At 38.0% G+C, this 13,138-nt stretch overlaps 1 long non-coding RNA gene across 1 annotated transcript; it reads right to left on the minus strand.

Annotated features, from left to right (window-relative positions):
* On the minus strand, positions 1 to 12,861 carry LOC135287860 (uncharacterized). Its single transcript, XR_010351333.1, has 3 exons — positions 11,608 to 12,861; positions 1,179 to 1,397; positions 1 to 562 (listed from the first exon to the last, which is right to left on the minus strand). It is a non-coding gene; the product is annotated as an uncharacterized LOC135287860 (long non-coding RNA).
* Positions 12,862 to 13,138: the final 277 nt, after the last annotated feature.

Here is a 13,138-nt window from a genome sequence, read left to right on the forward strand (position 1 = left end):
TTTCCTGGATATTGCACAAATTGATTATTAGAGAAAGACTAATTCATTATCCACAAATAGTTTATAACCCAAATGCACTGCCACCTGAACACTTTTTTTTTTCAGCTAAAGTATGCTTTTCTGTTGAAGTATGCTGCTTCAGAAATTCCTTCACTTCTGAAGCATGACAAGAAAAGATTGCTGTGTAAATCTGGGGGCAGAGGATGACTAACCCTTAACCCCAGCACATGGGGAGGTGACAGGTCTATATTTATTTTATTTACCAGTTACAGCATAGCAAGGGAAGAGTTTACTTCCTTCAGTCTGAGTTTTCAGAAGGAACACTTGGACAACGCTGCATTTCTAAAGAACTTTAGGCAGTAATATTTTAAGCCTCACAATTTCTCAAATAAGGGTAACAACAGGAAAGAAAACGAAAACAACTTGCCATTGAGAAATCACCCAAACCACTATTATCCTTCAGGAGCTCAAAGTGTATTACACTTTTGTCTTCACAATCTGCCAGTTGCCCAGATAATGTATTTATTGTCTTTCTCATTCTCCATATGGATAGGCACATCATCTGCAAGAAAAAAGATACTTACATTCTAACAAGGAATCTGGAGGAACACTCCCCAAGAAACAAAGAGGTGGCCAAGTATCAATGTAAGAAAACACACATCAGAGTATAAAGAACAAAGCTGAGACCCTGTGCCATGGTCTGTCTGTAGTTATCAGAATGGACAGGTGTCTACCACCCTGTCACAGACATTTTATACATGCACTCTGCAGATGGGAGCTGGAATACAGATCCCAAGGTAACTCTGAAATCTCCTTACTTTTATATTTCTTTTTACCACTAACCAAAGTATTTGCTTATTAATTAGACTCAGACCAGAGTGTACAAAGCAATTTCCATTCTCAGAGCTACAGAAATCTAAATATAAAACATTCATGTCTTCTTTTTAACCTTAAAAAATATTGTTATACAAGGACTCGACTCAGAGACAAATTTTTGGTGAAGAAGTAACAAGCCTCCCATCTCCTCACATGACATTGGGTAATGACCTGCTTGCTAGCTCTTCCTGGCTGGACTTACACACTGGCATTGTCACACCCACAGCTCTGTCCTAATTGTACGTTATCATTGTCCCAGGGCATGCCTAACTGGTTAAAATGAGCAGCAGTGGCACAGCTACCTCAGGATGGTGATCTCTGTGTGCAGAACACTTCATGGCACATATCCCCTTTCTCACAACAATTATGTCTCCTTCTATGGGGAAATAGATATTCTGAGATACTACAGCCTTTATCCAGAGGGTTCACATAGAGCAGTGTTCCAGTATTACTATATAGGAATAATTTATTCCAGTTCTGCTGGGGAGGTCTTACCCCTCCTATAAACTCATCACACAGTTCTGCAAACAGAAAGGAAATGAAAGATATTGTTAGCAAGTAGAAAACATTTCACATCAGCTCTTTGGCACAAAAGCAGCACTTTTTGAGTCTGTCCAGAAAAAAAATCTAGAGGCACAAAACAGTAGTAAAGCATGACTAGGTTGTGCTGTTTTACTCTTCACTATTAAACATTTTCATGCTGACAGTAAACCTCTGCTGCATGCTCTCCAAAAATCAACAGGACACAACAGCAAATTTTCAAATTTTCACTTCCCAGAAACAGAGCGGAGGATGAATAAGCACAGAGAATATGTTTTCTCTCAAATTGACAATGTTTTTCTTAATTTTACAAGGATGCAAAGTTTTGATTACTTTGGAGTTTCATTTTTAGAAGCAGGAACTTCCTTTTCTTAGCCATTCCCAAAGAAAAAAATAGGCTGTTTCATTAGTAAATTACTGAGGTTTAGTCAAGTTACTCAGAACATTAGTTTTAAATCATCTAATGTCAACCAGGTCATTAAACTCTGACAAATATTCACTGACATGACAACACCACAAATGCTTATTGTGATTCTAGGACAGAGCTATGCAACTCAGAGGGCTTTCCTATATTCTGTAATGTATACAGGGTAAATTCTATTTATTTCAGTTCCATAGACTAACTCCAAAGATGAGGAAAAAAGCAACAACATAATGTCATTACTTGCAAATGACATGTTATGCATGTCATAAATACAAAGCTGTTACATACAAAGATTCAGTTTTTTAACCTATTTTTTTTTCTTATTTTAAAGGACTGTGTTGCAAAGGTTTCAGAGACACAGACAAAAAGTGTCTGGAAAGGTAAACTAAGGCAACATAGAGGAACTGTCTTTTATTCAAGGTCTCACAGCAAGTCAAAAGCATCACCAGTAATAGCAGAACTTCCCAATCCACAGTGCAGGGCTTACCTGGGTTTTGGAGACTACAGTGACTACAGAAAAGAAATTTATTGTTATGAGCCCTGAAGAATCTCTAACATACTATGCAGTTGCAAGATGACCAGAAATCACTCTGCATGTGTTATGTGTCTGCTGGTAAACATGTTGTCAACAAGATTTTTTTTGTAGCTGAAGAAAAAGTAGGCAATATACAGATAAAATACTAATCTTAAAGGTGAATAAAAGTTCAGAAAAATGAAAGCTCTAAATTTCTTGTTCCATAACACATTTCTGTTAACATGTTTCAGTCTTCTGAGCAAGGCAGACAAGATGGAGGCCCTCAGAGGATCCCTGATGTCAGATCCTCTTGAGGGACATTTTAATCATCCCTGGAACTGATGGTAAAATTGAACTCAGAGCCCACAGGGATATACCCCTGCCCTGTAACAAATATCAGACTGCTGGTGACCTCGTCACCACTCTATCAGAGAAAAAATTAGAAAAAATCACTTGCAAAGTCTAGATATGCAAAGAATGAATGCAGTAAATTTAAGATTTTTCAAAAGGAAACATTTTTACTTGCACAGAAGTGCTTAAATTGATCCCTTTCCAGGTAAAGTGCACTTTGGGTCTTCTTGTTGAGCAAAAAATAGTAATTGAGGTGTTGCCCCCAATAATAGTACTGTGACCTGCAGAGACTCCTGTATACTGCCTGAGATAGAAATTATATTAGTATGGTTGATGGAAAGGTGCAGCACATTTTCATACTTCACAACTTGGTCAGCTTCTCCAAAGAGTGAAGAGCAAGGAAAAGGAATGCTCAGTTCCCTATTGCTATCCTGCCTGCTGAAACATCTGTGCTTCTACTGCACTTCTATTAGCTCCATAATCCAGAAAAGTCTGAAGAAAGCACAATCTGCCCTCAAGAGCTGGCACAATTTTCACAATTTATTTCTGTGCAAATGCTAAATAACTATCCTGGACTAGAGGAGAGCAATCATCAGGGTGATGCTGGGGCCCAGAATTGTAACCCATGATTTGTATGGTTTCTCTTCAGCACTGATTTTTGCTTAGTGTTACAGTCTGATCTTGAGTCATTAATGGAAGCTTTGAGCTTATGTAATATCTGGGCAATATTCTCTAGGGGATGGAGTGAGTACCTAGTGTATTGATTCATATAATTTCTCTGTGGGCATTTCCCAAATCTACCTCCTCAGAGTATCTAAGTGGTCTAATGTATCTTCCTATTCTATTGTTCAAAATGGCTAAAAATGCTTAGTAACTTCATTACAAGTTTCTGTTAATGAGGCTCTGTTTTTTCATGTAAAATGGTAATGTGTCAATACTTCGTAACTGAGATGTTTTGGAGAGGTTTTCTTCCTTTAGCCAGATATTTAAAATAGCTAGTGATGTGTGATGTATATTTTTAGAAGCTGTCAGGCAATGCTATTATTAGCATTGCTAATTATTATAGCAATGCTATACAATATGTCTGTTTTCCTCACCACACAGGAAGACAGTGATGGTGGACTGAACATGTTTTTCTCCCCAAATTGCATGACTTTGGGGAAATATCAAGAGAAGTGAAAATACATAAACAAGACAAACAACATGATTTAACAGTCCCTGCCTAAGACCCATTATTTAATTGAAAGAAAGAAAGTCTTTTGTGGTTGATTTTTTTCCAAGGAAATTAATTTCTTATCAACCTTAAACCTACCCCTGCCCTCCCTGAATTCAGCAGAAGAATTGACTGTGTTTAGTCAGACCTAAGGCTATGCCCCTAATAGTGTGGTTGCTGTTAGTGGATTAGAGAGAAGAGGCTGCTAATAAGTCAGCATTCTAGTACCAGGATCAGTATCGCAAAGTAGCAGAGAGAGGCTGTAATTTGTCAGCTGGTTTGTGGTGAGATAGCTGTAGGTGTGTGCAGTAGGAGTATAATACAGGCACCAGGACTGTGTTGTGATTCATGTTATAGATCTTAATATAAACTAAGAAGGAAAACACATGTATTAAGGACTACAGTGTGCCCACCCCTTGCAGGGGACACAGAAGTAGAGGAGGAGTGTGCTCTCTCTACCCAATGGTCTTGGGATTTGCAACTAATGCTGTGCCAAAGGTGTTCATGGCAGCACTGCCTTTGCTGCATAAGACCAGATGCAATCGACAGTCAAGTTCAGCTTTGCCCTTTGCACACGCAAATGTAATTATTCTGCAATTAAAAACAAACACAAAACCAAAACAAACAAACAAAACTCCAAACAAAACAAAAACAACCCATAGGATTATAAAGACTCCTAGTAAAATGAAATAAAATCCCAGAAGGACATCACTACAAGATGGATGCTAACATCTGTGAGAACAATAACTTCCACAGGCTGAATACCTCTCAGTTTCTTCAGTAAAAGGAAAGAGCAGAATCTGCCCATGACATAAAAGCCCTTCTGAGTAACAGTGGTGGTTCAAACCCTGCTTAAACTGTGATGGTCTGTAGAAAGCAAGTAGCTGCTTGTTACCTGGTTGGCTTCTACAGGACTGAGCATTTGCACCACAAGCCAGTCTACTGCCTTCCAATCTCATCCTCTAAAAAAACAATTGGCTAAAAGACTGTTCTGACAGAAAAAGAATGAGACTCAGCAAGCACACGACACCTAGCAAAGTACTCCAGTTTTGAAAGCTGAAGTTAATATATTGTTCCTAATTAACCCCAACCAAACCTTCACAGACACCCTGGAGCTAAAATAAAAATGAGTTTTGCCCATTGTGTGAAAAGCCAATAGAACCCAGAAGTCGGATGGAAAATTGCTCTGGGTTGGTGGCAAGTAATGAATCAGGGCTCCTCCCATAAGAAGCACACATAATTACAAACCTTCTGGGTTTGTAAGCACACATAATTACAAACCTTCTGGGACACCAACACTGCTGTTTCTTGTCATAGCAATATGCTTCTGACCAGGCGGGTTTCAGAAAAAAATAATTGCAAAATAAGTCATAGGGATATTCCATAATCTGAATATGAACAATGTCAGGAGTCAAAACATTATAAACCTATTGCTCCTCCACTGTAGTTATGAAAACATAAGATACTGGATTTCTTTAACTGATCCTTACCACGCAGAGTATGGTCATACTAAGCTGGATCTTGCCTGATGCTATTTTGGATAAAAATACATTTTACAGATGACTAGAACTTAGTATGGCCAACAGCCACGAAGGATTCCTCTATTTTCTCTTGATTTCTTCGTACTCAGAGTCACAGGTTTTCATCAGCTGATGGGAGAAGAGAGACTAGAGCACAGGATTTGCTTCAAAGGTGTGACCTGTAGGACTGACTTCTGGCCCAGAAAATGAGCCACCCTCTGCCTTCCCAGTGTCAATAGTCTACTTATGTACGACCAGGGATCTTATTATCATATTCAAATCCAAGTTCCTGTACATTGGACTCTTCAAAAATACTGAAAGGGCCTTGAAGCCTAAAATAAGAAATCATCAATATTTCAGTGATGCCTCCACACTCAGTTTCTTGTTACACATGACTGTAATGGAGACACACTTGCCAAATTGATTTTAAATGAGAATTAGGTGAGAGGTTTTCATTCTGTCATTGTTCCTCACTAAAGATGTGGCCCAAACTGAATTTGTTACAAGAGAAGGCTCTGCTATTTTCTCCAGGTATCCTCACAACTCAGAAAAGGAAGCTACTTGCTGCATGATTTTCCCCAGGAAGAACAAGACCACTTGGTCCAGATGCACTGAAGACACAAGGACCAAAGAACTACAGGTATGTGGAAGGGACATATAAGTTACAATGCACCCCAGAAGGGTGACTGCAGATGCAAACTTGCTGCAAAATTTCCAGTCTCCTTCACCAAAAGAAAATTTCACAAGTTGAATTTGCTGCTAGGAAGTTGCCAAGTTCATAATGCCTTAGGGTGGCTTGGTACAGACAGTCCTACAAGACTAGCTGAAATTCCTTCCAGGGAAATAAATTCCTAACTTTTTAAAAGCAGCTGATCAGCCTTGGCCCCTGATTTATCTTGCAGAGCTGCAGTATGGTAAACTGCCAGCTGCTGGGCAGCATCATCATGCTGCTGCCAAAGCAGAAGGTAAAGAAGCTGCAGTGAGGAATGACCTGCAGCTTGTATTTAATTCTTTTCGGTTTTTTTTTGTTTTGTTTCGGCACTGGCTTGAAACAGCGTTAGGGGTCTGAGATGAGTAAGAGAGAAGAGCTGGACAAAGCATGAAGGATTAAGTCCTGGAGAAAGGAGAAAGTGCTGGGGTAGAAGTGGTGTTTCCAATTCACACAAAGGGGAAGGATTGGTGGAAGTTTTGTGAGGAAGTGATATATGGCTGCAAATATTTCCAGGGTGGCATAGATTTATTTGGTCAGTTCCATAGCTTGCAAAGTATCTTCTATATATACTTTTTCCCCACAGAAGAGTGAAAAATTGTCACTGTGTGTAAAGTTATAGAGGAGCAATTTAATAACTGACCCAATAAACCAGCTTCTGCAATTCTACATCTACCTTTCCTTTCCTGCTATAGAAGTAGAGTTTATACTTTGTGTGTATGTGGTAATAATTTCTTTTGCAAACTTCCTTGGACAGTGAGGAAGTATGTCAGATGTATTTGCACTTATAAATGATCCTACATTCAAACTTTCTGAATGATGTGCTGCATAAAACCATCCTCCCAGGCCACTTTCTGTCACTGTAGTTACTGTCAACGTGGAGCAGACATGAGAAACTCAGCAATCACAGGCGCATGCAGCCCAGCACACACTCTTTATACTTCACACAATTGCTTACAAAATCTGATTCTCCAACAGGCAACTTTCCACATTAGCTCTTTTATTCTATTATTCCTTCATAAATGAGTTGCTTTCTCTTTATTTCAGTGAGCTTTCATTATTAATTTTTATATGAGTTAGCTGACTGCAGTTATGTTCTCTTATTAGATCACCTATTCAACCCACTGTACCTTACAGGATTAGTCAGGAAACAGGAGAGCACACACTATTGAATTTTGGGCTTTGAATCTCTCATGTGTAGCTCAGATCACTAAAAGGGCCTCTACAACTTAATTACTCACTAAAATCAAGAAAACAAGTGCTGAGCAGTGATGAGCCGCATTTTTTCCCAAAGTCCCCACCAGCAGTCAGCATCTATTTGGAAGTGTTTTATTGGCTCTTTTCCTGGCAATGAATAAATTGCATCACATCATTTTAAGGTCCAAAATACTTTTGCTTGACACCACCAAATCCCTCATCATTTTAAACTGAGTAAAAACTTAATTTGTCTCAGTAAGCAAGCATCAAACAGCCACCTGCAACCTTCCTTCTACATCCTGCCATAAGTACCTATACACATATAAAACATTTCTTTTTAGTTGTACTGAAGTAAAATGTGACAAAAGCATTTGGTTTAGGAAGTATATCTGATAGAGCTGTGGTTCTGGAAATTTCTAGCAGCCATTCTCAGACACCTGGACTCTTGTGTAATAAATTATTTCTAGGGCACTGAAATTACCAAATTTATACTTGATATGCCCAGTTATCTTGTTGGAATTATATAAAAGATGATGCTCTCTTTTTCCCATTAGCAGTCCCATGGAACGTCTTAGAGGAAAAAAGAAGCTACAGGCTCATTGCTGTATCTTAAAACATTGGACAAGCTTAGCAGGATGGGTGGCATTTCCATCCTTACCACTCACACAAGGTCCATGTAAGCTGGTTGTTTCGCCAGATCCTTCTTCAAACATTAATCTTTTCCATGAACAGAACTGATTTGAGCAGTGACCACCATAATGGGGATACAACACATTCTCCTGGAAATGCCAGTCTTGTCTTCACTGCTGAATCTCATAGTCCAACAATAAATAGTCTTCATTCCTATCTAATGCAATTCTAATCTTTGTCTGACCATCAGCAAATTAAACATTTAACATAGTCTCATGAAAATACTAAACCTCACTTGCTCTTCATAGCCATTGTTACAAAAAAATCCTGTTACAGACATATCCTCTATTCTTGTTTTCAATAACTCTCATCTCCGTGCAACTCTACCTCCCTCTAGCAGAGGAACTATGATGCTTGTCAAGCTTCGTATGTAACACTGACTCATGGGAATCACAGCTTTACTTCTAGGCATTTAAGAAGAAATTATTTCATTTATCCATCTAATATTAATTAACTGATATTAACCCCTACCCTTCTCTTGACAGAGTGCCCCAGTCACCTTAGAAACCACATATTCCACACTGATTTGCAGAAGAATGAACTTTCACCCTCAGCTTGCAGGCCACTCAAACAATGAATCACATTAGTGTGGTCTCTACCTCCCACAACCTTATCAGAAAATTCATCTGGAGCTTTTCTTGTCAGAGTGAACTCAATACTAGAAAAATTTTGGGCTCTCAGAACAGACTGCTAGGGGAAGGCTCTGACCTCATATTTCTATTTCTTCTAAACTACATTTCTATTTCCAGATGTTTGTTTTAAAAATTAAGTTTGTGCTCTTCAAAATGTGACAGACTGAGTGTACGGAAGTGAAATTTTTCTGTCCTCAGAAGTCTTACCTGTCGAGGCTCATCACCACAAAAGGAGAGAAGATATACCCATGCTGTTGATTAATTGCAGTGCAAAATCTCAAGGGTAAAACATTTCAGGCTTCATAATTCCTTCAGACAGGAGTGTTTGCTTTTTCTCAGGACATCCTTAAAATGTTTAAGTTGGTATTCTCATACCAGGACCTAGACTTGCGCTCCTATCATAAAACTGCTCAAATAGTTCAGCCACCTGAGAGCTTGTTAAAGGGGTTTATCAGCACCTGAATGCAATACATGGTTCTTCTGAAAAACGAAGTGTCAGGACCATCCTTTTCTAGTTTTGAATCAAGAGGATCCATTTGAATGACATGTTCACATTCCAGGCTTTGGGGGGACATGTTTCAGGATCTTGTTAAGAAGTAGAATACCTGCATAAGAGTCATCATCGTACAAATCAAAGTTTGAGTAGGATTTTTCTCTCATGTAATTATAGTAGGCAAATTCCCTCCCTTTTTAATATTTTTTTTTAATTATTCACCAGTCAGTCAAGTCCAGACATAGAGTATCATTCAAAAAGAATAACTTGGTCTTGGGCATAAAATATTTTGTGACCTTTACAAACCCTTGCATGGAATGTCTTATGGATTCAGACATTGCTGCCAGAGTTCATTTTCTACCTTTGTTCATTTAAGACTGGGTCAGATTATCTGCAAAATCTAAACCTGCTAACCATACAAATGTATTTATTTGCTTCTTTCTCCCAGGATGCAGTATTTCTGTGAACAACCTCATAAACTTTTAAAGAAGGCTGAATGCAGATGGAGCTTCCACTGCATCACTGTGTCATAATGCAGATTCTCAGATGAATGTTACTGCTCTGAGCAGTAAATAAGCAGAATTTTCTGGTCCTCATTATTTCAACCTCAATCATATACCAGGAATATGAAGTCGTCCATAAAATAACAAAGTAAAATAACAAAAAACCTCACAAACTCCCCACCCCCAAAACAGAAACACCACCACAAAAACACCAAACAAAACACAAAATCCTAAGAAAAAAAAAATAATGCCACAAAAAATCCAATTGAAACTGAACAAATAAAAACCTCTATGCTCACCTGTGCCCAAATAAGAGCCCTAAAAATTTATTAAAGTAAAAGTATATCTTACACTACCTCTTCTCTACCTACAGATTTTTTCATAAATGCACAGTGTAGCTCAGGACCAATCTAATGCAGTCTTAATATTAGAAGGAGCTCTGCAACTTGGGAGAATATCTGTTTCTAATTTATCTTGATGAAACTTTGCTCATATTTCAAATTTCCTATGCTGGAGCAAATATTTGCAACCCCCTCCACCCCCCGCAGCCCTTAATTTATTAGTAAAAGAAGAAGTAGGATCAATTGATCTATACACTAGACACATAAAACTTCAAGATAAAACTTATGTTTTGTGCCATCCAGTGCCACAGGAAATTCAGATTTCATTAAACAAAATTGATTTTTTTAGAGAAAACCAAATTAATGAAGATGTTCTTATGTAAAACGTGAGAATATGAAACAATGTTCATTTTAACAAACACACTCAACAAATCCATTTAAACTAAAGCTATGTATTAGTTTTCAGCAGTATCCCATAGGAACAAGATTGAACAGATAAAGATAAAACAGGTAATTTTGGTTTCTGCTTACTCTAAGGAGTAGGACAATCACTTATTGACTTTAGTTTACAGTTATTCACTCCTATTACACACCAAAGGAATACATTCTGCCAAACAGGACAGACACAAAGCAGTCAAGAAAAAGCAAAACCGCTGGCAGTTGATACAGACAGAAAGCAAAGCAGACCCTGCTCCAAGAACTAAAGAGTGCATGTCCTTAAAATCAATAAAGACAGTTTCTCTGCAAGGGCCTTGCAAGAAGAGGTGGAAGAAAACAGATAAGATACACGAAATCAGCCAGCCTTGTAAAATTTCATCACACCAGACTGAAGAAACCTAGAAAGCTGAAGAGATGGCAGTCTTAGTCATACTCTTTGGACTTTGAGGCCAAATTTAACATAAACATTCAGTTCAGAGATCATCTCAGTGCATCTTTCAGAAGATGCAGAAGATTTCAGAAGATTCCAGAAGAATCTTTCAGAAGATTCCCTTCTACAGTCACACATTAATTAATATCAGTTTCTTATGTAAGTACAGTCATGCCAAGTTTAAGCAGGTGATTTTTTTTTCTAACAGTGTTACTCATAGAACCTAAAAGATACACTTGCACATGTGCGTGTATAGTATGTATGTATATATATTTTGAACTCTGGTCCACATTAACTCCAGTCCTTGTCCTTTCATACAGGAGAGAAAGTTTCAGTAACCATCAACTAGCAAAGGGTCATACGAAAGAAGAGTTAAATAACTATTTGAAACTACTCTTTGGCTGTCAAATAACAATCATTTCATAAGTATGGAGTCAACTGGACAACTTAGAGGAAGCACTTTCAAGACTCTTTCATCTTCATTCAATTTTCAACACTAGGTTCAACAGTGTCTTAAAATTTTACGAAAAAATATTCATCTTCCCTTCACCCACAAGATCAGCAACCCAGATGCTGCCTGGTGATACTGACAAGGGGATGAGAAGTTACAAGATGATCTATTAGGATATATTTTAACACTAAAAATAATGAAAGACATTTCTACATGTAACAGAATATAGTGATGGAAATGTCTTCAGGTAGTGATGAGAAACAGCTCTTCTGTACTGCTAAGTACCTTCATTAGGAGTTTGGATTTCCATCTTCAGAGCTCATTTGGGAAGGAGCCGAACAGCGATTGGAGAAGCCAGCACAGGTGTCCACATCCAGATCTTTTCTACTTCTTCCAGAGAGTCAGTGATCATAGGAAGTCACTTTGGATCCAAAAAATTAGGAGAGAGAGATCTGTGGAGGGTGCCTGAAGAAGGATACTGAACTCAAAAGACTTGCAAAAATTAATAGCAGCTGAGACACTGAGATTTTCTTCCAGTTTTCAGAGTCCACCCTTTTTCTGCATCTGAAGTATGGAATTTCTTACGGTGGAGCAGAGAGAATTAACATCTCTACTAAAGGAAAATGAATTACCCAACTAAACAGTCCATGGAAGCAGCGAAAGGAACATTTCACAAGACAAAAGGAAAGGAGAGTTCCCCTTCCTGTCACATTGCTCATACCAGGTTTCTCTTTAACTGTGAGAAGCCAGCTCTATAATTCTAATTGTGCTGTAATTGTCTGCTCTGTACATTTAACCTGCCTGTGCCACAGCGTCAATACCAGTTGACTTTGTTTTCCTTTTCCCCCTTTGTGTGATAAGTACTGTTACTTTCCAGCTTGTGTCACAGTTTGTATTTTCCTTGTTGACATCCCAGCTTGTGAGGGAGTCCCTCTTCAGTGTTATGTTAATAAATTTAGAAGGAAAATACACAGTGCTAATTCCTAAAATCCAGGGAAATTAAACACCACTGTGTACCTGGCTACAGCCCTAAAACTGGAATGACAGAGCTATTTTGTCTGAGTGCAATGGCACTGATCTCTCTCTTTCCATAAAATTAGGCAACCATACATGAAAGCAGTGGTCCCAGTATTTGAATGTTTAACAAACAAAACTGGACATTATATCCTGCAACCTAAATGTCTGCTATATGGACAGCTACATTAAATGTTTGGCTGCTGACAGACCATCTGCAAGACATGTCACTATAAATTGATTTATGGGGGACAGAAGGTAAAATTCTCTGGAGACAGAGAGTAAGTTACACTTGCAATTTCAGATTTTCCTCTTTAACTACTGCAGTAATACAGAAGATTGGCAAGAAAAAGCAAACACAGATGTTCCCCGGTTTTAGCTAGTGCTTGGTGATTGGCAAACTACAAAAGTCCCAAATCTGCCTTTGGTAAAAGGCCATGAGAACTCTGGGTCCTTGTCTAAGTTTTTCCTTTATTGGAATCAAAGGCAATTCCAATAAAACTTCCATTCTAACAAAATATTTTTCCAGATTGTTCTTACATGGAGAAATAAGCTGAAACATTAAAAGAACAAATACAAAGGGGTATCTATATATTTATTTTTTCTTACATTTGAGTGAAGCAGAGACAATCTCCTAATTTTTATCTATAATTTAAAATATCTTTAAAAATCTCCCATAAAGAATATACATTGCACAAATTATTATTTACCAGTAAAATCAAAGTTTCTCTCCAAACTTAACAGTGAACTAATACTGTATTACATGCTCTGGTATGCCTGTTTTTCACAGGATAAAAGTATT

The sequence above is a fragment of the Passer domesticus genome, chromosome 1 (genome assembly GCF_036417665.1).
Source record: "Passer domesticus isolate bPasDom1 chromosome 1, bPasDom1.hap1, whole genome shotgun sequence".
Lineage (NCBI taxonomy): Eukaryota > Metazoa > Chordata > Aves > Passeriformes > Passeridae > Passer > Passer domesticus.